This window comes from Stegastes partitus, unplaced genomic scaffold (assembly GCF_000690725.1).
Source record: "Stegastes partitus isolate 25-593 unplaced genomic scaffold, Stegastes_partitus-1.0.2 Scaffold985, whole genome shotgun sequence".
Classification (NCBI taxonomy): domain Eukaryota; kingdom Metazoa; phylum Chordata; class Actinopteri; family Pomacentridae; genus Stegastes; species Stegastes partitus.
Window position 1 is genome coordinate 106,988 of NW_007578716.1, and position 26,322 is coordinate 133,309.

The 26,322-nt window shown below is 40.4% G+C and overlaps 1 protein-coding gene across 1 annotated transcript in view; it reads left to right on the top strand.

The window, feature by feature from the left end:
* Positions 1 to 132: 132 nt before the first annotated feature.
* Positions 133 to 26,322, top strand: part of LOC103366830 (semaphorin-6D-like) — a gene marked incomplete at its 3' end in the record, with an annotated part of 206,374 nt that continues 180,184 nt past the window's right edge. Inside the window, exon 1 of the mRNA XM_008294670.1 lies at positions 133 to 348. The remainder of the gene's footprint in view (positions 349 to 26,322) is intronic.

Genomic DNA, 26,322 nt, shown 5'->3' on the forward strand with positions numbered 1-26,322 from the left:
GGGGGCGTGGTCAGGCTCAGCCCCGCTGACCTCTGATTGGCTGCCGGTGGCCCATTATGATAATGAGGAGGGCGTGTCCCGGGGCCGGAGCCGCTGCCTGCTCGGAGCCGCCTCATTGTGTCGTTTGGACCCGGACTGGACGCACCGCCGCCCCGCCTGCACGCCTGTGAGCGGCCGCTGTGTCTCGGTGGATTTATTCCCGGAGCTGTGGGAGCCGGAGGAGGATTTTGCTGCCGGTTTGTTGGAACTAAGCGGAGCGGTTGGATTTTAATGTGACGCTCGGGCTGGAGACGGAGCGGAGTCCGGCTGCCGGCGCTCCGCTGCTCCCGGAGATGTGCAGGAAGGAAGGTGAGTTTGTTCTGCTGCTTCTTCTTCTGCTGCCTGTTCCCTGCAGGAAACCGGGTGTGTGCGTGCGCGTGCGTGCGTGCATGTGTTTGCATCAGGATGCACAGGTCAGTGTGTGTGCGTGTGTGTGTGTGTGGTGTGTTAAAGTGTGTGCGTGTTTTGTGCGCGTCACGGGGTCTTGATTTGGGAGCGCGTGCACGTCTGGCAGGTTTAATTGGCGCCTGTCAATCATCCGTCATCGGGCGGCACGCGCGGCACAAGGTGCGCCGAGCAGCAGCGGAGACACACGAGCGTCTCCGAGCTTGATTAAGTCCAGTCACCTTCTTCCTGCCGTCAGGCTTCAACTTCAGCTCCCAGAGGCTCCGCTGCACCGAGTGTGTGCTGTGTGTGTGCGGTGTGTGCATGTGTGCGTGCGTGCGTGTGTGTGCTCCCAGTGCGCACAGAAAAAAACCTTCGCCGTGCAAATGTTGCGTTTGCGCACCCGGAGCGGATGTTTGGGTGGGTGTCTTTGTCTTGTGCACGCTTTAAGGGTTAACGTGAACAGATACAGTGTGTGTGTGTGTGTGTGTGTGTGCGTGTGTGTGCGTGTGTGTTGCACAGCAGCAGCGGTGGGATCTGACTCTGATCCAGAATTCCTCTTGTTCTGGTTCCAGTTCGGTAACAGCGCGCAGCGGGGAGCCGCATTATTCCCATGAATGATTCATATGCAGGTGACTTTCTCCAAACAGCGTCAGATTCTGTAAACCGGCGATCGGTTCCACCGGTTCTCATTATTGTGGCTCTTTGCTGTCGTGTTGTGATTATTGTGGGTCTGTGCTGTTGTGATTCGGAGTACTGAGGGTGTGTTTGGTTCTGAGGATGATACAGAAATAACGCTCACTGGACTTTATCTGACTTTTTCTTTTTTTTTTTAGGGTATAACTCCATCAGAAATGTGCTTCTAAAGACTTCACTCTTGCAGAAAAGTATCTGACATTTCACAGAGAAAACAATAATCAGCCAGTGTGCGGATCAATAGGTGATAAAAAGCGATTAAAAGCAGTGAAATGCCCCACAGCTCCTGTCTGTGCAGCTCATTTAGTCCCACCGACAGCTCAGAACCTTCAGATTCTCATGTCTGACAGAGAAAAGCATCAAATCTTCACGTTTCAGAAGCTTTAAACAGCAAATATTTGACATTTCCAACAGTAGTCAGTGATCAGGTCGCTGCCAGTCGACTCATCGTTTCAGCTTTTACTTCCCTAATTATAATATATCAGCAAAAAAACAACAGATTGTTCTTTATCACATCACATAAACTGATATTTTCGAGGGCTTTAACTGATGGTCTCTGTGGAAACGTACCTCTGTGTTCTGACATTTACAGCCGAACCATTAATCAGTTACTGTGCAGATCAATAGGTGATGAAAAAGCGATTGAAAACAGTGACAGACGTGCCGAGTCCCACAGCTCCTGGATCTTATTTTGTCCGACCAGCAGCTCAGAATCAACAGATTTTCACTTCATTGTAGCGTTTGACAGAGAAAAGCATCAAATCTTCACGTTTCAGAAGCTTCAAACAGCAAATGTTTGGCATTTTTGCTTAAAAAAAATGACAAACTGAGCAATAATCAATGATCAAAGTCGCTGCTAATTGACTGATTGTTGCAGCTTTTGCTCCGTTAATCTTTGATATGACATTTCAATAAAAATGACAAAGAAAAGCATCAAATCTTCACGTTTCAGAAGCTTCACACGGCAAAGTTTTGCTTAAAAAGGAATAATCGATGATCAAACTCATTGCAGATCGACTGATTGTTTCAGCTTTTACTTTGTTAATCTTTAGTATTTTAATAGAAACTAGAGACTTTTCTTTGCCACATCTCACTGTAAACTGAGTATTTTGGGTTTTTGTTTAAAAAAATAACCTGACTTGAAGATTTCTAATTAATCAGCTCTGCAGAAATGTGTCACGAATTCCTGACGAAACGATGAATCAACTGCAGATCAATAAATGGATTCAAACAGTGAAAGATGTTCGTAGCAGCCAGATTTCCACTTTACTGTCATTTGTGACAAAGAATTGCAGAAAATCTTCACATTCCAGCAAATATTTTGCATTTTTTGCTTAAAAAACCCGACAAGCGGAGCAGTAATTAACCATCAAACGAGCTGCAGATGTCTTGATTCGACTCAAACCCAAAGAGATTCAGTTTGATGGCATTTAACAAAGAAAAACTGTCGCTTAAGAAGCAAATATTTTGCTCAATAAACAATAATTGATGATCAAATCAGAGCTTTTGCTTCTTTAATGTTTGATTTAATGGCCATAAAATGCACTTCTTTGTCACATTTCTCTGTAAACTGAGGATTTTGGGGAAACAGAAAAACGACTTTTGAGGATCTATCATTTATCATTCTGGATGTTGGCTCTATTTCTGGACTTTTTGCAGACAAAACAAAGAATCGGTGACTCTGCGGATCAATAGGTGATGAAAAACCAATAAAAACAGTGAAAGACGTTCAGCCGAGCTCCCGTCGGCAGCAGCTCGAGTCCCACAGATGCTCGATTTCGTCGTCGTTTGTGAAGAAGAAAGGCAGAAAATTTCACGTTTAGTCAGTATTGATATGCAATTACTGATCGTTTTCATATCGATCAACCTGCTGATTAGTCAGTTTTTCAACAAAATCGCAGTAAATAGTGAAAAATAGTTTTTAAGATGATGTCTGCAGATGTTTTGACAGATGTTCTGTCATTTAAACAAACAGAAGCGTCAAATATTCACATTTCTGAAGCTTCAAACGGCAAATGTTTTGTATTTCTGCTTTAAAAAAAATGCACACAACAATAATTGATGATCAAACTAGCTGCAGATTGATTGTTTCATACTTTGCGTCGTTGAGTAAGGTTAAATCTGGTGTGTTAGACGTCTCAGTGGGGAGTCTTCGTCTCCAGGATCAGGATTTATTTTTAACTTCTACCAATCAGTTGGTGCCATTTTGCTGCCGATCACTTCACTCTGATCTGATTGAAAGTTTATATTTTTATCAAATAATCATGAAAAGAAGCAAAAACAGCTGCATTTCTGCTGTTTTCATCCATTTCTTCACCCAGAGATGTAAATTCGCAGCCATTTTAACCATCAAATGCTTGTTTTTCAGCAAAATTCCCCCAAAATGTGCTCATCAGATGTTAATATTAGTTGTTTTTTTGGTCATAAGTGACAGTAAACTGAATCTCTTTGTGCCTTTTCATGCTAATTTAGACAGAAGCAGACACGTGGAGGCGACCTTTCAGTTAAATTGGTTGAAATTGTGATCGATAATGAAACTGTTTGTCGGTTTCGGCTCGGGAAGGCGTCATTTGTTTCGCAGGTGATGGGAATTTTTCCCCAGATTAACGCCGCCTTTCCTCTCTCGCCGCCTTGTTTGTGCGCCGCTGTGGAGATATTTAAGGCTTAAATAAACATGGAGACTTCCTCACAGGCAGGATGACGAGGCCTCTCTGACAGGTTTCTGCTGTAAATCCTCCTCTGGAGATAGGATCAGACTCCGGTCGGGGATTTAAGGGTAAAATCTGAGCGTAAACAGACCAAATTGGACCTGATTGGCTTCTATTGGCCTCTCATGCAAGCCGGCCGCGATGCAGATTGATGAGTTTGAGCAGTTAATTCGGGACGCTGCCGGCCTGAAGGTCGTCGTCCTGCTGGTTCCTCTCCGTTATCGCTGGCCTGAAATGAAAAACGTCACTTCAGGAAGGACGACGTTCCGCCAATTAATCACCAATTAGGAGCAGGATATTGAATTATTAACGTCAGGAAGCGATGCTTTTTTGGCAGCACGGTGAAGCTGCAGCGGCGTCGTCTGTCAGCAGATGCAAACATGTTAATACGCGGAGGGAGTCGGTTTTAGCTCGTGGAAAATAGGTTTAATGTCTGTGTTATGTGATTTTTAAGAGCCGGACGTAAATGTTTACGAGCTGATGGGAGGTTAAAACATGATAATCTCAGAGAGGGAGGTTATTAAAGGCTCCGATGCTCAGACACAAAGATAGCAGCTGCGACTCGGCGCGCTGAAAATGACCTTATCGGTCGTTTTCATTAATTAATGAGCGGCTCAGTCTCGGGGCTCCGTCAGTTTTTGCAGCAACGTCTCCGCATGTCGCGTTTTTCTCGATAAAAGCTGAGTTCATTCACTTCATCGTGACAGAAAACAGCAACTTCTTTCACTGAAACCAGAGAACGATTCGATATTTTGCTTGATGAACGGCTTAAACAATTAGCTCCTTAATTGTGTTTTGTGTTGACGGACTGATCGATCAGCCCTCAGAGGCGGTTTCTGCTCCCGTCACATCATGTTTCACTGAAACGTTAAGTCCTGCACCAGAAGGAGCTGGACGTCGAGGGAAACTGTCGCTGTTTCGTAGAGCTGCAACAGTTAATTAGTATTTCAGGGCAGAGCAAAAACTCTCCGTTTTCTGATTCCAGCTTCTTTAACATAAACTTTTTTCTGGTTTCTTTCCTCCTCTGTGACAGTAAACGCAACATATTTGAGTTGTGGACAAAACGACATTTCAGGATGTCGTCTTGGGCTTTGAGGAACACTCATCAACATTTTTCTGACATTTTCAAGCCCAAACTAATCAATTAACAAACTAATCAACAATGAAATAAGCGGCCAGTCTGTGACATTTTCTTTCTTCTTTCAAAACAATCAATCAAGACAATAATGAGCAGATAAGGAAAAAAACAAGAGTTACTGATGGAAATCGTTGTGGACGGATTTTCTAAAAGTGACGTTTGGCTGTTTGAGCAGCTGACAAACTGTTTATTTCTCGAACGGACTCGATGTGGTCAAAATTATGTGGACACCCTGGATTTTTCTCCTGATTGTGACTTTTATATGAAGTTGAACCAGCTGTTCTCACTATAACCACATCAGCCATGACTCACTGAGGCTGTTTATAAAGACGATGAGATTCTGACGTTTTGTTTGGAGGATTTGTGTAAATGTCAAACGGTTTTTCGTAATCTAGCGGGGGAAGCTCAGATTCAGATACCGACCAGCAAGCGGGTTTAACCCATCAACAGCACACACAGAGAGCATTTTGTTGAAATTGTAGCTAAATAACTTCATTCACAGATAATTAAGACTCTTAATTGTAAATAAGAAAATTACAATTGTTGCTTTTACAGTTTGAAATTGGGAAAACTGAGCAAACTCCTGCAGCAGGTTCAACATTTGCTGTATTTTAATGACTGTGGTGTCAGTTTGTCATCAGGAGCTTGAATCCATTCAGCGCCGCAGAAGACTTCATCATGGAGCCCGTTGCTAGCTAAACCCCCACAATGCTCTCTGTTAATCAACATGAAACTACAGGCAGTCTGAGTGATCTTCTGGTCGCTACAGTGTTTAACAATAAGGGACTCCACCTGGTGGAACAACCAGGTACTGCAGCTGGTCGACTACATTTTCTCACTTGTATGTGCTTCATCGTCTGCCTTGTAAGAACATTTTAAAAAAGACATTGAAAAAATATTTGTCATTTTACGATCAAACTGCAGAAGAAAAAAAAAATCCTGTTTGTAGAAATACAGATTTTGACTTTATTGACAGTTTTGGCCCGTTATTGTAAGTTCAACATGTAAAATAAAAATACATCTTCTGGGATTTTACCAGTTATTACCTGAAATTGAACAAAACAAGGAAACTCTGTTAGTTATTTACCATTTTTCAGTCCTTAATGTACATAATTTTTCTTTAAACTAGTGGCACATCTGTGAAATATTTGTCGCTGACTCAAATAAAGTAAAAATATTGTTTTACTGTCACACATGAGAAAAGAGCGAATTATCATTTGTAGCAATACAAATTTTTGATGTTTGTTAATCATAGTTTAAAAAATTTTTTTTATTTACAAACAATATATAAATGAATACATGTTTTTCTTGTTATTTTACTAGATGGTGTCTCTAATTGAACAAAACAGAAAACTGAACATTTTCCAAAAATTACAGGTAAAAGCTGTAAAAAACTCTGATTCTTATTGTGTTTCTGCTCGTCTTCCTCCATCTGTTTGTTTTTGTCTGACTGTCACTCTGAGGTCAGAGTTCAGTTCAGTTTTTCTTTGTTTAACACGACATAAACCAGGATTAACACCAAAACCAGTGTTTCCCAGCAGCCTCCCCTCCTTTATCTCCCTCCAGTCTAGACTCGCTGCTCTATTGTCCACTTTAAAGGTGTTGTGAACCTAAATCAGTGCGTTTGAACCGGCGTCCTCCTGGAGGTCTGTCAGCAGAGCGTCCGGCCGCCGCTGGCCGTCCATTGTGAGCGTTAACGCCGGTGTTCGCCGGGACACAATAACCTGCGAGTCCCCGGTGGGCGGCAGAGGGAATGTTATTCCAGCGCAGGAAGATTAGCTGCGTCGCTGTGAAAGCCTCCAAACTGACGCATGTCATCAGCTATTATGTTCGCCGTGCAAATCTGTGCCACGGGACTCGCCTTTTGTTCTAATCCTCGGTGTGTGTGGAAGCAGCCGGCTGTGACTGCAGCGGGATGGAAATTAAAGGCCGCCATCACCGCGGACACATAATCAGCCTTTGTTGGGATGCAACTTTCTGCTGATGCTCGTTTCCTCCCCGTGTTTCCCAGCAGGAAACTTGTAGGAAGTGAAGGAAGGAGCTCAGCAAACAGTACCCTTCAGGGAACGTTCTCTGGATGTTGTCTAAAAGTTCAAGGTTCTGAAACAGGAAAGAGTTCAGCAAACGGTAACCTCCAGGGAATTTTTTGGGAACATTTCCTTGATGTTCTCTGAAGGTTCAGCAAACAGTAACCTGACATTTCCCAAACAGAAAAGAGCCCAGCACAGAGTTGCCTTCAGGGAACATTTTCTGGACATTCTCTGAAGGTTCGGTGAACAGTCTGAAAGTTCCCAAACAGGAAAAAAAAAACAGCAAACGAGAACCTTCGGGGAACATTCCCTTTTCTGTTTGAGAACCTTCAGGTAGGTTCATTAAACAGAAAAGGTCCCAGCACACGGTAATCTTTAGGGAATGTTCTCTAGATGTTGTCTGAAAGTTCAAGGTTCTCAAACAGGAAAGAGCCCGGCAAACAGTAACCTTCAGGGAACCTTTGGGGAATGTTCCCTGGAAGTTCTTTAAAAGTTCAACAAACAGTAACCTGAAGGTTCTGAAACAGGAAAGAGCCCAGCACACTGTAACCTTTGAGGAACATTCAGGGAACATGCCCTGGAGGTTACTGTTTGCTGAGAACAGCGTAGACGTATCTGAAAGTGAAACAAGTTCATTTTCCTTCAGTTTATCAAAAACAGATTCATCATTAAGTCTTCTAAAGTCGTTGGTTAGAAATAAAATCGTTTTGCACTTGGCCTTCCAGCCCAGTAAAGAATTTTAAATGTGTTAAAGCTGCATGGTGTTGGAAAAAAACACACACGCCGGTAATTTTTGTGTGTGTGTGATATGAATTTACCAAGTGCCTCGAATAACTGAAATGAAGAAGAAGGATTGGGAGGAATTTTGGGGAAATGCATCTTTGTCAGAAGTTAAAAAAATGCTTTTGGAACACTTTAGACTTTTCTAACACTGACAAAGACATTCAACATAGATTTTTTAAATTCGACGGCACTCAGACCTGCCGTCGCTCTCGTCACACGGAGCTATGTTGCTGTGTTTCCACTTGCAGCCAAATCTTTCCTTTTCTCTCCTGCTTCCTCCTCATTTCGCTGTGCACACTTCAAGCCTGCATGTCAACAAACTCTGTTTTTGCAAATAAAACTAAGAAACAAACTTAGTTTTGCCTGCCTGACGGCCGGAGAGCAACCGACAGTCACGGGAGTATTTTGATCTGAAGCCATGCCCACGTTTGTGCTGCACTTGTTCAAATGAGAACCTGTATTTCAAATGTTGCAAAAATTCCCCCAAAATCTGCACGTTGCCGTTTTGAGACAAGCTTCCACCTAACTCACCCCGTTTCTGGCAGACTTTGGTCCCCAGCTCTGCTGTTTGGAACTTGATATTCAGATCTTGAAGGAAATTTGCATCTCCAGCCAGTTTTATGGAATGAAAATCTGTGGTTTGACTGACAAACACTCCTGCAGTGTTTGTTTCCTGTGAATCATTTTGGATTCGCAGCAGCTTGTCAGAGAACCGTGGCAGCGAAAGTAAAACTTGCGTTGTAGTTTAAAGTGACGCCTTCAAATGTTTCATTTTGCCCTGAAAGATTCAGTTTACTGAGATGGAAAACAGAATATTCTTACATCGAGGAAGTTGCAGTCATTGACATTTATATTTGATAAATCACAGCAGTTTGTGGGTGTTTTATTTTTTTGTTGTGGCTCCTGTTACATTTTTACTCACTGTGGGTTCATTTTTCACTGCAGCATAAAGTCCTGCACCTCCACGGAAACCAAGACTAGAAGGAGAGAGAACTTAGAAATGTTTTCAGTGCAGTGTGACACAGTTACGATACCATAAATCATAAATAGATCAAGTAACAAAAGTTGGATTTCTGTGAGCTATTTAACAAAATGTGAAAAAACCTAAAATCAACATGTATGATATTTAACAAATAACAGAAAAACAGGTGGTGACTGTATATAGTAGAGATATTTTACTACTTATTGTTTAAATTGTTTCCATACATGTCTCCTCTCTGCCTGCAGTTCAACCCAGTTCGCCTAAAAACATCCCAGAATTTTTGTAACGTCACTGTTGGTCACAGCTGAGTCACTAACAGCTTCGTGGTTGCACCGAGGAGTCCAGAATTTTCTGTTTTTCACAGAATCTGGTTTCAACAACCGGTTTAATTTTGACACATTTTTAAATGTAGAATTAGGTGATTTTGGTGAAACATCAAGAGTTTAAGATTTTGTTAAGTTTCCCAACAGATGATGCATTCAAGGACCACTTGCAAGTTGAAAATTTGACTGCTTATACAGTTTCCAGCTCTAATAAATGTCATTTTGGTGATTCAACAAAGATGACATGCCGTTCAAACCAAATTAGGGGTTCAACGGGTTAAACAATGAGTCACTTAATAAACATGCTGCAGACTTATCTTCTGTTGATGGGTAATAAATTGCATGTTTAATGGATTTGGACTCAGATCTTGTGCTGCTCCACGCTGCTTTCTGTATTCGGTACGTTACAAACACTCCTTCAGCCTCCTTGTAGCTTCCAGGTTTGACCCGTAGCAGCATCTCTTAGTGGTTTAATGTCGATGAGCTGTTGAGCGGACTGCAGGCTGTGGAGTTTGAGCGTCAGGTTTTCAGCGGTTCATCCCTTTAAATGACCTCCCTGGATGTGCGAGCAGAGCCCAGCCGGGTAACAGGTGTTTCAGCGGCGGCCTCAGAGGCGGTTTGATGATCCGTGTTGCTGCAGCAGGCAGCCTGGCCTCGGTCGGTCCGGAGAATCGGGCGTGAAGGCCAAATCACCGCTATAATCAGCCTGAAAATACGACTCCTGTCCCCAGGCCTGAGCTTTACTGCCAGGCCTCCCCCCTGCCTCCCCACCATGATATCAGACTGTAATTGTATTTGACGGTGGCTCTGACAGATAAAGTGCCTCTGTTATAGCAGCCTCAGGTGCTGCCTTTGTGTTTTTGCTGCTAAACTGCTTTGTTCCTGCTCGACTCCATCGGCTGGATTTTACCTCTCTTCTGAGCATCGTGTCGGATTATTGTGTGAAATCTGCTGCTTACGGAGAATCGAGAGAGACGCTGATGGCCGGCCAGCAGCAGAGCGATGACATGCTGGAGCTGTGAGCTGATCAACCACTAAGCAAATGGTCTTCTGTTTTGATTGGGTGTGACAACGATTATTCATTAATTTATTGCTGCTAATAGGTTCTTTGATAAAACCTATTTGAACTGAAAGTGCCAGAGATGAGGGGGCGTGCGGTAGGACAGTCAGAGCTGTATTGCAGTACCTGGTTGTTCCACCAGGTGATGCTGATGACTGTTAGATGGAGTTACAGGTGTTTGCAGACTCCCCAAATGGTAAATCGAGCGCTCCTGATTGGCTTTGAGGAAGGCGCGTTGACGAACTTTGCAAAGTTGTGAACATTTGTTTGGTTTAGCTAGCTGTCTGAGGTTTATGATAATGTTTAGCATATTAATGGGGTCTAATGATGATTAATTGATTAATTTCCATTCATAATTTATTCTATTAAAATATATTAACATATTAGGCAGTAGACGAGAGAGGTGATGCTAATTACTAATGTATTGGATGGAGTTACAGCTGACTAAGTATTGAAATCTCCTGTTGGACTCTGTGAAACGTGTGTTGACGAACTATGCAGCATAAAATTGTTAAAATTCCTCCCCTTGGTTTAGCTAGCTTTCTGAGGATAATGCTAAACTAGCACGTTAACTAGAGGTGCTAATGATAATTAACATCCCTAATCAGCGTTAATAGTTTTTGAAAATATATCAACAGATAAGGCAGAGGACAAGGGACATGCATGGCAGATAATGTTTGTAGATTTATCGTAGTATTCGATTGTTCCACCAGGTGGAGCCTTTCCTGTTTAATGAGATGGAGTTACAGATGTGTTTGCAGACTCACGAAGTAGTACAACAAGCACTCCTATCTGGCTCTGTGGAAGGTGTGCTGACGAACTCTGCAGCATGAAGTTGTGAAAATTCCTCCCCTTGGTTTAGCTAGCTTTCTGAGGCTCATGCTGATGCTAAACTAGCATGTAAACTAGGAATGCTAATGATAATTAACATGTCTAGTTTAATTCATTGAAAATATCTCAACAGATAAGGCAGAAGGCATGGCAGATAATATATTGTAGATTTGTTGTAGTTTCTAATTGTTCCAGCAGGTGGAGCCTTTCCTGTTTCATGAGACTGAGTTGCAAGTGTGTTCGCAGCCAGACAGCAAAACTGTCTGGCTTTGTGGTTTCAAGGTGTGTTATTGAACTCTGCAGCATAAAGTTGTGAAAATTCCTCTCTGTTGTCATCTGTCTGGTTTAGCGAGATGTCTGAGGTTCATGCTAATGCTGAATTAGCATGCTGACGAGGGATGTTCATGATTAATCATTAATTGAATAATTACCGGTGATAAGTTCTTCAACTAAGAATATATTTACAGAAGCGACATGTCAGAAAATGTCCTGTAGATTAGCTGTGGTACCTGGTTGGTCTTATTGTTTATTGACATGGGGTTACAGGTGTGTTTGCTGACTGACCATAAAACAAGCGCACCTTCCTGCTGGCTCGCTGCTAGCTGTGGTAGCCGTGTTGATGAACTCTGCAGCATCGAGTAAAAAGGTGGGTGTCCAGTTTAGCTAGCAACCGGAGGCTCATGCTAATGTTAAGATAGCAGATAGAAGTGTTTGTGAGGAGCAGGATGGGGGCTGTTTAAATACATCTGTATGGGAACAACAGCTGTGGACAAAGTGGTTCAGTGGAAAAATTCTTCCAGTAAATAAACAGCTCCAGACCTGAGTCATAATGTCTGACGGCTACAGATTGGAGCTTTCAGTGAAGCTTTGTTTTCTGACCAGTTCTTTGAATTCCGACGTGCTCTGAAGTAGACAGTGGTTAAGGATGATTCTATTAGCTGCTGGATACATGTTCGCTGCATTTCATTCCCTTGCAGTCGGCGTTATTGATTGCTATCGTGGCTGTTTATGAGTCCAGATAGACAACCTGGGATGAGACTAATAGTTTATTGATAAAGAGCTGTCTGAGGGCTTCAGGGAACCATTAATTAGTCCAAGGTTCTCTAAGACTGGCTTTTATAGCCTGTGCATTTTTAATAAGGGGAGAAGGTTTGGTAGAAAACAATAAAATGCATTCTTAATCTAGGCTCTAAGCTTCTGTGTGATTAAACAAACATGTCGATGGCGACGTATTATTGAAGCTCATGCATGAATGTATCAGGATCTGTGTCAGTTTGAAGATTAAAGCCTGGATTCAGTGTTAGTGGCTGTAACAGTGTCAATTAGCTAACAGGTCATTTTGGAAAGTTTTGAGTCTTTTTGCTGAGGTTTCTGGGTCATTTTGGACAATTTTTGAGTCACCTTTGAGAGTTTTTTTTAAAATTAATCTGGGACAGTTTTTGAGTCTGTCCTTCTAATCAGTGCTGTGCTGTTTCCATAAAGCTGCAAAACTTTCTATTGCAGAAAAATACAGGTTTTGAGTGATTTTGGATGAATTCTGAGACATTTTGGACAATTTCTAAAGTGTTTTTGGATCATTTTGGAGTCATTTTGACATATTTTAAGTCATTTTGGTATGGCTTCTTGATCATATTGTCACATTTTTTGTCAATTCGGACTACATAAGCAATTCTGAAAAATTGTAGAGATATTTTGAAGATACTTTAAAGTAATTTTGAACAGTTTTGAGGCATTTTGCTCAAATTTTGACCCATTTTGCTCAATTTTTCAAGTCTCCTTATAGCTGAGGTTGTGCTGTTTCCATATGTGGTGCAGGACTTTATGTTGCAGTGAAAAATGAGCCCACAGTGAGTAAAAATGTGACAGGAGCTGCTTGGAGATCACAGGGCTAATAGGGTTTAACGAGGAACATCAGAAGTGAACGCTGGAGTCTTTCTCTCTGTCCTCTTTTAGCCTCATTAGACTGGAGGAGTCGTTCTGCTGCCGTTAGAAACTCCAGAAAGTTGCGTCAGCTGAAAAAACACACACACACACACACACACACACCTACACACACACAAACGCAGACACACACACGGTGGTGAGGTCATGTCGGGAAACCGGGGCATCCTGATGTCCACAGTTTTTTCTCCGTGTGATGTTTTTGTTACGCTCAGCGATACAAAACGAGGGAATCAGGAAGACAGGAAGTTCTCAGACCGTTAATCTGTGTGCGTGTTTGATTTCCGCTCCCTCTCCTCCCTGCTCTCCACCCGCCTCTGTGGCTGCAGGCCGCTGCAGTGTGATGAATCAACTGTACCTTCCTCCTCCTCCTCCTCCTCCTCCTCTTAATTCTCTTCTCCTCCCTCCATCTTTCTCGTCTTGATGCTCTCTCGGCAAAACGCAGTGAAACTGTGACGCAACATGGTGAAAACTGTAGACGCTGCACGGCCGGCCAGGAGGGAGATTTGAGATGGAAAAAATATTAGATTAGAGTTTAAAAAAAAAAAAAAAAAAGATGAAGAAGGGGGGAGTTTTCTGGTGCAAATTTTAACACCTGTGCATATTGGAAACAACAGCAGACTGGAGATCCACTCACTGGCTCGACGTGGAGCGTTCGACTGTCATAGATAGTCCTGATCTGCATGCTCTGGAATTAAGGATGCAAATTCTGAACGGGTTTCTGTCGACTGCGTTATGAATCACATGCATTTAAACAAAGGGGACGGACTGTTGAAGGAAATTGTACTTTTACAATTACAGATCCGTGTAAAAGCACATTTCTTTGGCACAATATTCCAGCTGTTTTTTTATGGCTGTAATCGTGTTATATCCTTCATTAAAATGGTTTTTATTGCGTATACCACTGGGCACACTGTCTGGTTCCCATTAACAGCCACAGAAGTCTTTGTCATGGTGGCCCCCTGTTGGCTAGACCCCTACTAATGTTCTCTTTGTGCCAACACAGCGTTGATTAACCGAACATCAGCAGCGTCATCAACCATAAATCAGTGAATCGAATGAAATGAATTAAGCAAAGTGGACAGTGATCCCGATGCTCTTTTCAGTGCCTGTTGCTCGTGCTATCGGTTGATCCTGCAGGAAAACGTTGCACAGCTACGCGCCGTTGTTGGGCAGGACATCGAACTTTTAGTCTGTCTTCATGCGATTAAACGCCGCCGAGCTGTTCGGTATGCAGACGGCATCATGAGCATCGTCCGTAACCGCAAACTCTGTCGTTTGTCTGGCTCATACTGGCCCTGAGAGCTGGGAGTCGGTTTATTCTCTGGATTGCGGCGTGCAGCTAAAAACACTGGTGTTCTGGCACACAACCACATCACTGACGGCCGAGTGACTGTATTGTCGCTGCACAACAACAACCTTAACCGGTTTCAGGAAAAGTTTCTCAGCATCACTCCGTTTTCACTGGTGAAAAAATGACCAGGTTATCTGATGACTCTACCTGCAACATTATTAGCCTAAATGAGCTCCTCATCAACGTGAAAAGCCACTATTTACAGCATGTCAAATCATATGAACCTTGTTATTTTGTACTGAAATAGCAAGAACTGGAAAAAAAAGAACCACATCAACTGGTGGTCCAGCACAAGAACTATTGGGGAACACAACAGAGACGAGTTCGCTGCTGTTTTTCGATGATCTGTTCTGTTGGCTGCTGAGTTGTGATGCACAAACTGCTGTTCACAAAGTTTACACTCGACTTTTTGTCCGTCCGTTTGAACCGAATGCAACCACACTGATGGCTTTTTTGACACAGTGCCAGTTAGTTTGAACTCTATTTGTGTCTCTTTGTTGGTATTTTTTTTTGGGCTTTTGGTAGTTGCTTTGTATAACTTTGTGTCTCCTTGCTGTTGTTCTATCTCTGTTTGACATAGAGTCAGTTGGTTTGGAGGCGAGTAAATGTTCAGGAAACGTTCGATAAGTGAGACCGAGTAGTTTCCAGTTCAGTTCGAAGCAGTGAAAGTTGTGTTTGCAGGCGGTCTGGCGAAAATAACGGCAGCTTTTCTCTTTATGAAAGTAACACCGGAGATGGTCCAGCTAGTTTGATTGGATAAGAGCGTATCGTCCAATCAATCGGCTGTTTTTCCAGCATGATGGAAGTAGTAGGTGTGAAAAAAACCACTGTGTTACGTTTCTACCAGAGCACTTGTTGGATGTGTAGTTTGAGGTCTGGTTTGATTGATTAATGGTTTCTGCCATTGATGACCGGTTGGCATCCTTCGCTTAGCTCCGCCCACGACAGCTGCGATCGACTTAAAGCAGCACAGACGAGCCCGAGCGTTTCTTTCTAGCGCGGCAGAATGATAGTGATGTGCAGCCAGACCATTGTGTTGTACAGAATGAGCTGGCAAAGTGAGACTAAAGGCAGAGAAAGCAGACACTAACCAGGAGGAGAGGCAACATTTCTGCTCTGCATATTCAGCATATTTCTTTCAGTTTGGGTCCTTTTGTGTCTGAGGCTAATGGAGGTTTAACTCCGGTGTTGCGGCCGCTTTCTTCTCGCTGTTTACTGATCTTTTCATCTGGCAGATCAGTCGCTGGTCTTCCGAGCGCCTGAATGAAGTATTTTCACCTCAGGTTATCACGCTGGGTGTTTGTAGCATCTGAATGTTGCATGAATACTAAACAACTCCTGCATTATATATTACACACTCGCTCACATGCATATTTTACCGTAAAGCGGCGGGCCGACGCGTAGCTTCTCTACGGATCGGACGGATATCGCTTTCATCTGAACGTCCGGTGCAGGAACACAGTGAGAGTGTTTCATCATCAGGGTGTTTGAAATGTTTGGTGGTTTAGTCGTTTGTTGGGCTTTCAGCAGATTGTGTTGGTGTTTTTAGGGATTTTGACCTATTTTATGTTGTAGTTCTGTAAATGTAGTAGAAAATACAGTTCAAAATGACCAGACTGAACTTAATCTCATGGGAGTTTTGGTTGAACAAGATGCTAAAACTAAAGCTGATTTATTATGTAGACACTAAGCAGAGCTGATGAAATCAAGATATACGTACTGTGATTATAAGACCTTTTTCTTGCATCAAGGCTTTTTTTTGGTCATTAATCGGTGTTCACATTCGGTCAAATTGGTGCCGTAGCTGAATTCTTGTTTGCAGTTATGTGATAATGACGAAAACCTAAAATTGGGGAGATTTTAACAGGCAGGTTCTGAAAGTCTTTTTCTTGTTTCAGTGCGGAAGTTAATGTGAACAAGAGCTGCCGTGATTGGTCGGCATAATTGGTGACGTCGAATGCTAAATGTATTAATTGTGTCATGATGTTATTTATTTTCGGCTCTAGTCGTTGGTCGACTTCGCTCAGCGGTACAGTTTTAGAAAATGGACTGGTTTCGGTGTAAAAATTTCCAAAAAAAGTAGGAATTGGAGAATCTGGGAGAACTTTAAATGAGCCTTAAAGGTGCTTTGTACACTGTTTTGTGTCACAAAAAGCACAAACACAGCAAGAAAAACACACTTTGCATCTGTAAACTTCTCTCCTGCTCCCTGTGCTCACATATACTGTAGTTTAACGCAGCTGAATTCTCATTTATATGTTTGAAACGTGCCTCGTTGGTGTTATATCTTAACCAAGCTGCTGCTCTGTCTCATCAGTTGCATGAATCAAAATGAATCTGCAAAGTATGTGATCACTTCATTGATAGGAGATAGCCATTATTGGCAGCCTTTGGTATTTATGTTAATTTATTCAAAGGGGAGTCGTTCAGGTTGAAAGCTGAAAGTGTGAAAACAGAGTGAAAGAGAGAAAGAAGGAAGAGAGGAGAACCTGGACGAACACTTGACTGCTGTGTTTGCATCAACGAGTTAATTGTCGACTCATCTGCTTCCCTCAGCTCCAACCAACACCTTCAACATGGCCGCCGTCCAAACACACACACACACACATAGACACAAACACACACATTAACACACACGCAGATATAAACACACAGATACACACACACACTCAGGTGACCTCTGTGTGTCTATGAAGCTTCTCTTCCTGCTTTATTGATCAGCAACACACACACACACACACACACACACACACCGCCTTCAGGTGCGTGACTGTAGTGTGTGTGTGTGTGTGTGTGTTTAATGTGTGTGTGTGTGTGAATATATGTCTGTATTTGTGTGTGTGTTGCTGCTGCAGTGCTGCTAGTGGGCTCTCAGCAAACACACAGACACACACATTAAACACAAACACACTAAACACACACAGACACACACATTAAACACACACACACACACAGACACACACATTAAACACACACACACATACACACAGACACACACATTAAACACACACACACAGACTCACACAGACACACACATTAAACACACACACATTAAACACACACACACACACATTAAACACACACACATTAAACACACACACACACACACATTAAACACACACACACACATACACACAGACTCACACATTAAACACACACAGACTCACACATTAGACACACACACACACACACTCACACAGACACACACACACACACAGACTCACACATTAAACACACACACACACACACACACAGACACACACGGCGTCCTGCAGGGAGCGCGTCGATATTAAAGTGCAGAAGACGTTTTGTGCTGATTTCAACCCGTTAACTTCAAACACATCATGCAGCCACTTTATTCATTAGAATTATTACAGCAGAAGCTGCTGCAGGCGTCAAAAATATCAACATCAGCTGCTGGAAAAAACTTTAAAAGCCGATCGATCCTTCTCTCGCTGTTCGTGTCGGGCAGTGGATCACAGCTTCACTGTCTAAAGTGCCTGAAAGCTTCAGATGTTTAGGAGGAATAAATAACTAGTAGAGAGCAAACTCCGTGTTCTTTTGGAGGCTTTTCATCCTTCAGCTGCTTCAGTATATTATTATAAGAAAACAGCAGTTAAAAGTTCAGAAGTCACAGTTACGAGTCGATGAAAAAGTCCAAATAATGAGGAAAGACATTAAAATTCTGACCTGAAAAGACAAAATCAAGTTAAAGGTCAATATTGTGAATAAAAAATTTAGAGTTTAAAGAGCTAAACTGTTGAAATTATTAAAAGAACATGTTAATCTAATGAGAAAAAGTCAGATTTTTAAGAAAAGGAGTGAAAATTCTGTGAAAAAGAAATCTGAGTCTAAATTGAGCTAATCACGAGGCAGGATGTCAAAACTTAACAAAAAAAAGGTGATAAGTGAAAGTTATGACAAGAATTACAATTTCTGGAATAAAAAATCAAAATTATGAGAAAAGAAGTTAAAATTATGAGAGAAAAACAACAAATTTTGAGAAAAGAAGTAGATATTATGAGTCAAAAAGTCTAAATTGAGTTTAAAAAAAAGTCTTAACAAGGAGCTAAGTTAAAATCACAAGATAAAACGTCAAAACTTTCTGAGATACAAAGTCAAAATGATATGAAAAGAAGTTAAAATTCTGAGTTTTAAGGTTTAAATTTAAAAAAAAAGAAGTTAAAATTATGAGCGAAAACAGCAAAATTATAAAAATTGTTATATGAAGGGTAAAATTCTGAGATAAAGTTAAAATTATGGCAAAAGCTAAAAACTGTTTCAGTTAAAACGTCCAAGTTCTAAGAAAATAAGTTAAAATTCTGAATTTAAATAATGTAACGTGTTACAATCGTTCAAATTAAAAGTTCAAAAGTCAAAATCATTACGAAATAAGTTAAAGTTATGAGTTTAAAGTCAAAATAAATTTAAAAAAAAGGATAAAATTATGAGAAAATTTAGAAATAAGTTTAAAAGTCTAAATTATAAGGAAATGAAATCTTAATTTTTTAAAGTCCAAGTCATGGTTAAAAATATCCAAATTCTATTCATGAAATTAAACCAAAATTATGAGCTCAAAGGTACAAAAACAATTTTACACATTAAAGTCAAGATTATAAAATAAAATGTGAGAATTCTGTGAATATAATTTGGACTTTTTATATTCAATTAATTTCAATTTATATCAATATTTTATCTTAACTGCTAGATTTATTTATTATTATTTTTTTTTTAATTTTAATTTTTTTTTGTTTTTGTTTTTTTTTTTTTACTCAAGTTTGACTTCACTTCAATATCTTTTAAACTAAACTAAATTTTTTTAAAATATCTTTGGGCAGAAATGGCCTTCCATACATGTATTTTATGTTTCCAGTAAAAACCTGAATCTTCACACAGCAACTCTTCATCACTGGTCACCATGGCGACCCCTCAGTTTACCTGCTGTCCAGGTGTGACGGTGGTTTATGAGAAGTGGGCGGAGCCTCCGAGGTGATTCTGTCGGCGTTGGTGTTGTTTTCACCTCTTTCACTAGTTTTAAGCTGATTGGATGTTTCTCAGGAACTCTCTTTTGTTTTGTTTCTCCGTCTGAGGTTCTTCACAGGCGGCGGGAATCAGATAAAACGCTTTAAAAACCAAACAAACGGAGGCCAGTCAGCACCGATCTGCCTCTGATGCTGATAAAACTGGATCTGGACTCCTTTATCGCTCTGATAACACCGTCGTTCTGCGTCTCTTTTTTGATCAGTTCGGCGGCTTTAATGACTAAAAATCCTTCCTGCTGGTTTCTTTGTTTTGCACAATTAAAGAACCAAAACGTCCACCGAGAGCCGAACACGAGGCTGAAGCTGCCTCTAACGCTGCCGAGGCTTCATCCGGCCGACTCGTTATAGAGATTCACGGTTTGATGGAAGCAGACAGACAGTAAACTACAGTCCAGCTGTGTTTGTCCAACATCTGGATGCTGATGAAGTCCAGGGCCGACTCCCGTCACTCGACACAGTTGATATTCTGGCTGCCGGTTTACAGAGAGCTTTTACAGCTTCTTGTTTTTATTGACAGCTTTTTATCACAGCAGCTCGTGGCAGTTCGGGGAAACGGCAGCGTCAGCGTCTTTCTGCTGCAGCGACACTGTAATTTAATTTACTCGTTTAATTAACAGCGACCAAACACAACAAAGCCTTTGGGCCACAGATAGCAATATAGTGAATTTACATACAGTGTCTGTAGAAAGTGTTCATCCTCTTCTGGAAGTTTTCCTTCTTTTATTGCTTTTCAGCTTGTGATTTGACTTCATTGGGGAGAATTTGAAAACATTTTGATAAAGAAATGGCACTTGATTAAGAATCTAAAACAGACGACTGCATAAGTGTCGTCCTCCTTCAAGTCAGTGTTTAGTAGATGCACCTTTAGCCAGAATGACAGCGCTGAGCCTTTGGATAGCTGTGATTTTACCTCATTCTTATTCGCAAAACTACTCAAACTCTGTCAGGTTACACAGAGATTGTAAGTAAACAAGCTTTTTCAAATCCAGCCAGAAACTCTCAGCCGGTCTGAGGTCTGGACTCAGACACTCCAGAACATTCACCTTGTTGTCCTTAAACCATTCGTCTGTAGCTTTGATGGTAAACTCGTCGTTGTCACACAAATCTTCTCCTAAGTTCTCTTGCAGACTCTTCTCAGGTTGTCCTCCAGGATTTCTCCAACCTTTGCTTTCATTCCCCGCTCTTAACTTTAAAAGCCTTCCAAGGCCTGCTGCTGAAAGCTTCCCCACATCATGATGCTGCCACCACCGTGCTTCACATCATGATGCTGCCACCACCGTGCTTCACATCATGATGCTGCCACCACCGTGCTTCACAGTGAGCGATGGTGTGTTTGTGACGATGCACAGTGTTTGGTGTCCATCTAGTCTGAAAGACAACAAGCTAACTTTTGGTCCCATTAGACCAAAGAAACCTTCTTCCAGTTAACATCAGAGTCTCTCTCCTGCCTTCTGGTGAACTCTGGTCAGTTAAAAACTATTTTTTTTCTTTTCTTAAATTATGATTTAAGAAAAAAATTATACATTAAAAAATTGAAATTTTGGGGTAAAAGTTAAAATTTTTTAGTTAAAAGGTTAATTAATTATTTAAAATTCTACAATTTTGAATTTAAAACTTCAAATAATGAGTGAAAAAGTTAAAATTACAATGATAAAAGCTAGAAATATGACAAAATTCCAAATATGATATGAAAGGTTACATTTAAAGTTACAATTTAGAGTTATAAACTTAAAATTATGAGTAATAATTTAGAATTATAGCATCAAAAGTTGCAAATATGACAGAGTACAATTATGACAAAGGTAAATTATTGCATAAAAAGTAAAGAATATCAGTAAAAACCCAAGATTCTGACATAAAAAAGTGAAAATTGGAAGTAATATTTTCAAAATATACAATCAAAAGCTGAAAATTTGAATGTAAAACTTGAAATTATAAATTAAAAAAAAAATATAGCGAAAAAGTTAAACCTAGAAGTTACAGTTATGAGGCAAAAAGTTAAAATTATGACAAAATGCGAAAGTATTGACGGAAAGTAGTTGCATAGAAAGTCTAAACTATGAGTTACAAGTTTTAATTACAACTTTAACATCTAAAACTATGAGTAGAAAGGTAATATTTTGAGTAAAAAGTTAAAATTCTGACAATAAAAACTCAAACGATTAAATGAAAAGTGAAAATTATATATGACAAAGTGTTAAAATTGGACTAACTTTTCATTGTAACAACAGAGATGAGTTCCTACAGGGTTGTCACACAAATAAATGATAATAAAAACCTAAAAGATCACGTGAGGAGTCGCATTTAAAGGTCGTCAGTGAAACCGTTAAAACTCCGTCTAACTGGTCACCAGCAGAACCAGTCCAGATGCTGCTGAGCTGCTGGAGTGACGGAGGATCATCATTTGAGCTTTTTCACTCTTTGAAATCCTTCAAACCCTCTGATCGGACTGTCCTCTGAAACACAAACACAACCTTCACTTGTGCTGCATCAGTAATAATCCTGTTATTAAGACAGCTGCAGTTTCATTTGTCAGTTTTTATTTTCAGAAAACATCCGGCGCTGATGATTCCTCAAAAGCCTCTTTTTGGTTTCGGGTTTTTTCGCATAAAAGGAGGCAGAATTATTCCATAAAAAACCTGCTGATGGGAAGAAAACCCCTCATTTGCATGTAATGTTTCTGCGGCCGGCTTCAGTGTTAAAGTGCCCTCGACTGACAGGGAAGTGATTCTCTGAATAAATCGCAGCGTTTGGAGGAAATCCGGCTGCAGAGACGAGGAAATGAGGACGGACGGGAGGAAAGACGTTTCACATCTCCTGCTGTGAGTTTAAAGGTCAGAGAGTCCGTCTAGGTTCCATCTCTGATTCCTCAAACTGGAAAACATGTGAAGCCACAGTGAAACCATATTTGCTGCCAGCTGGTCGACGTCCTGCTGCGGAAATGCGGGAAAAGTTCTGTTTTGTCGCGGCGATGCAAAGACTGTGGGAGGTGTTGGGACGGTCGCAGCCGACGTGTGAAAGCTTCAGAGGTGTTGAAGTTCAGAGACAATCGTTGGACGTTTTACTTCCGTTTTCCTTCACATGAATCAGTGGTCGGTTTGTAGATCTGACAGGGAGGTTCTGTTGTGTTTCACTGTTGATCAGCCGAGTCCGTCCTCAGGTCGCAGCGCTGATGTGCAGAGATTCACATGTTCTAGTTTCTAGGTTTCATGTTTCTGTTCCTCTGTTTGTACTGATGTCTGTCAGCTGCGAGACCAAACCTACATATTGTTTGATCTCATTTTATTCAGTGATTAAAACACGAAACAGAACAATTTTTAGATAAAAACTAAAATTAAGGAAATAGAAATTCAACATTATGAGACAGGAAGACGATATTAGAATTTGGACAGAATTTGGACATAAAATGCTAAACCTCAGAGATAAAACCTCAAAAATGTGAAAGATTAAAATGTGAAAAGAGGGTTAGTTTGTTGATAAAAATAAATCTGGTCAAAAGGAAAATCTTTGAGGTAAAAAACAAACAAAAAAAAAATTGTCAGGAAAAACTCTAATTTTCAAATTAAAAGACAAGATTTTTAGTTTGTAGAAGTAGTAAATACCAAAAAAAAGTAGATTAAAAAGTCACATTTTTGTGATCAAATGTCAGGTAGTAAAGACAGTTAACATTAAAAGTCCAGTTTTTAAATTAGAAAATCAATCATGAGATTAATATCAAAAATTAAAAATAAATAAAAAGTCAAGATATGTTTATTTCAACAGTGTCACTTAAAAAAATTTACTTTTTTCTTATTATTAAATTTTTTAAAAATGTATTTTTAACGTGTGAAATGAAGCGTATGTGATTTTTAAATATAAAGTGGAGGAATAAACGGTTAAAAAGTCAAAGTTTAAACTTTCCCTTTCATCCGTAGTGACATGAATTCATGCGTTTGACATGATAGATCAGAGGACGACTAATCAATACCCTGGATGAATCGGGGTATTGATCATTGGAGGACTATCGGCTGACTTTCATGTGAATCCTCTCAGGCTTCTTGTTAGTTTAATTGCCTTGAATCACGTAAACATCGACAGAATCTGCAGTATTTTCAGCGTCTTGTTGTTTGTGATGATCTGAGCTCTGGTTGGTTCTGAAGGACGACGGAGGAGTCGAGGCTCAGCAGCAACGTGGGAAGTTTGTTCCTCGTGTTCCTGCTTCGTGGCCTCAGGATGTTGTTCCAGTGATGCAGCACGTTCAGCTCTCAGACTCTCAGTTCACCGGCTTTTCCTCACCGTTGGTATTTTTCTAAAATTCTTTTTTCTTCTCAGCTGTCGGACAAAAGGTCCTGATTCCTTGGTTCATGTTTGGCTGAATTCAGTCGTTGTTGTGCTGGTCGATGTTTATTTCCCTGCACTGTAAAGAATTACATAAAAAAATATGTTTCTTATCCATCTGTAGCTGTAAACTCTTAAACACTTACCTGTTATTTCACGTTAAAAAACAGACCTGAATTGTAAATAATGTGCACTTTAGAAATCTGTATTTGTTATTTTACAATATGTGACCGTAAAAGTACACTATTGTAACTATCAATCAACAAATTGGACATTATTTTACACATATTTGCTGTTGAAATAAAAATAATATATATTAAGGACTGAAATAACTAATTCAAATTTTTTCTATTTAGTTAAATTACAGATAATATAAATTATTAAGATAAATTATGAGATTCTGATTATTATGAGAGTTGTGAGATGAAAATACAACACAAATGTGTAATATAGGAAAAATAGTGAATATCAAAAATATCTGAAAAGGTCACATTAGATTAGATTTTTAGATTATAGATAACAGTTGTGAGGTTAGAAGTTTTGACATAAAAAAAAAAAAAAATCTAACTTTTCACCAAATAAATCAGAACTTTCAATTGAAAAGTAAAATTTAAGATCCTAAAATTCACATTTTTAAGTAAAAGAATTAAATTGGGACGACAAAAGTCAAGGTTATTGCTTGATAAGTACAAAAATGATAAAAGTAAACTTTGAGGACGATTAGTCTCTCTCTCTCTTTTTTAAAGTCCAGATTTTTATGGAGTTAAAGTAGTAAATATCACAAATCTCTGTAAAGATTGTTCTTAACCATCAGCTCAGATTAAATCAGCTGCAACCAGAAGCCATCGAACATTTTTATGCAGAAAAACGCCTCCGACATGTCACTGTTGATTAAAGCTGCTGCAGATCATTTCCTTCAGTCTGTTGCAGCTTTAATCACCTCACGATGCGTTCAGGTACAGCACAGAGTGTAGGTCATCTGTGTTTTGGTTGCACACATCAGGACATTAGACAGTTTAATGCAGAATCCCTGATGTCAGTGACGGTAAAACGCAGCTTTTATTGACTGCTTTAGTGGAAATAACATCATCTCTCTGGTTCTCTCCCTCTTCTCCTTCTCTGCTCGGTGGATTTTCCACAGTCGCCCCGTTTGCTCCTTTTACTGTAAATTGCTTTAATTTTCCCGAGAAATGTCAGACAGAATTGCAGAGTGATTGCAGGGTTTGTAGGCGACCAATCTAAATGCATATGGAGTCATTATTCTGCAGCCGCCGCATTATGCAGCCGACGTTTACTCACTCAGTCCTGTGAATTTCAAGCAGAGTCTGGACGTTTTTTTTTTTGTCACATTTTTACTCACTGTGGGCTCATTTTTCACTACAATATAAAGTCCTGCAGCTCTATGGAAACACAACGACTAGGACTAGAAGGAGAGAGAACTCAGAAATGTCTTCTGTGTAGTTTCACACAGTTATGATGCCATAAATCATAAAAAAAGCAAAAATGGAAGTTTAATTTTTTTCGGTTATTTATTAAACAAGATTTATGAAAACCTAAAATCAACATATACAATAATTTTCTAAATGCCTACAGGTGTTATTAATGGACTCTACATGCTATGAATATGATATTATTCACATTTTTCATTTGTTTTCACTTGGTTCCTCTCTGCTCGGTGTAAACTCCACCTGCAGTTCAACCGAAAAGTTTCTGAATTTTAATCACGTGACTGTTGGTCGCAGATCTGTCACTAATGGCTTCACAGTTCCAACGAGGAACGCAGAATTTTTTGTTTTTTTACAGAATCCTGTTAATACGAGCTGCTAATTTTTTGCCAAATTTTTAAATGAGACAACTTGAATGAAGTGATTACATGTAATTATATTTTAGGCTTAGATTTAGATGAAATCTACAGTCACACATGATGCCTTCAAGGACTGCTGGAAAGTTGATGATCTGGCTTTTTTTTTTCAGTTTTTGTATTTTGTTTTTTGTTTTTTTTTCTGCTGCACTGCTGCTTACAGAACTTCCTCATTCACTGTATATTTTTATAGATTTACACTTTATGGTGCATTCTTCACTTTTTTTAAATCATAATATATTTCACACTTTATTTTGCTCTTTAGTATATTTTCCTGCCTGCTGCTGTAACAACAGAATCAATAACGTCTTTCTATTCTGTTTGTGTATCTGCTGGTTTAGTTGTGTTTTGTCAGTGATGGAGATTCAACAGCTTTTATTTGAAAAGTTCCTTCAGTGATGAACTGACGGTCAGACGGTTGCAGATTATTTTCCGTCGGTCCGTTTATCGATGAACCGTTTGAGCTCCAGGTCGAATTATCGTGTTTTTCAGGCCTGTTTCAAACACTCAGCAGACTCAGAGCGCTGCAGCAGTGACTGACTGATCAGTGTGGACGCACTGATGGACAGACGGACGGACGGAGCTGCTGATCCTCCATCAGCGGCTTCATCCTGTAGCTGTTTGTTTCCTGGTTCCTCCGTCCTCCTCTGTTGGTGTTCTGCTCTGCTCAGACCTCCTTCCTCACTCTTTCCTCCCTCCTTCCTCGTTTGTTCCTCCTTCCTCTCTTTTCCTCCCTCTTTCCCCTGTCTTTCCTTCCTTCCTGCCTCCTCCTTCCTTCCTTCCTCTCTTCTTTCTCCCGCCTTCTTTTCTTTTTCCTCCTCCCTCCTCTCACC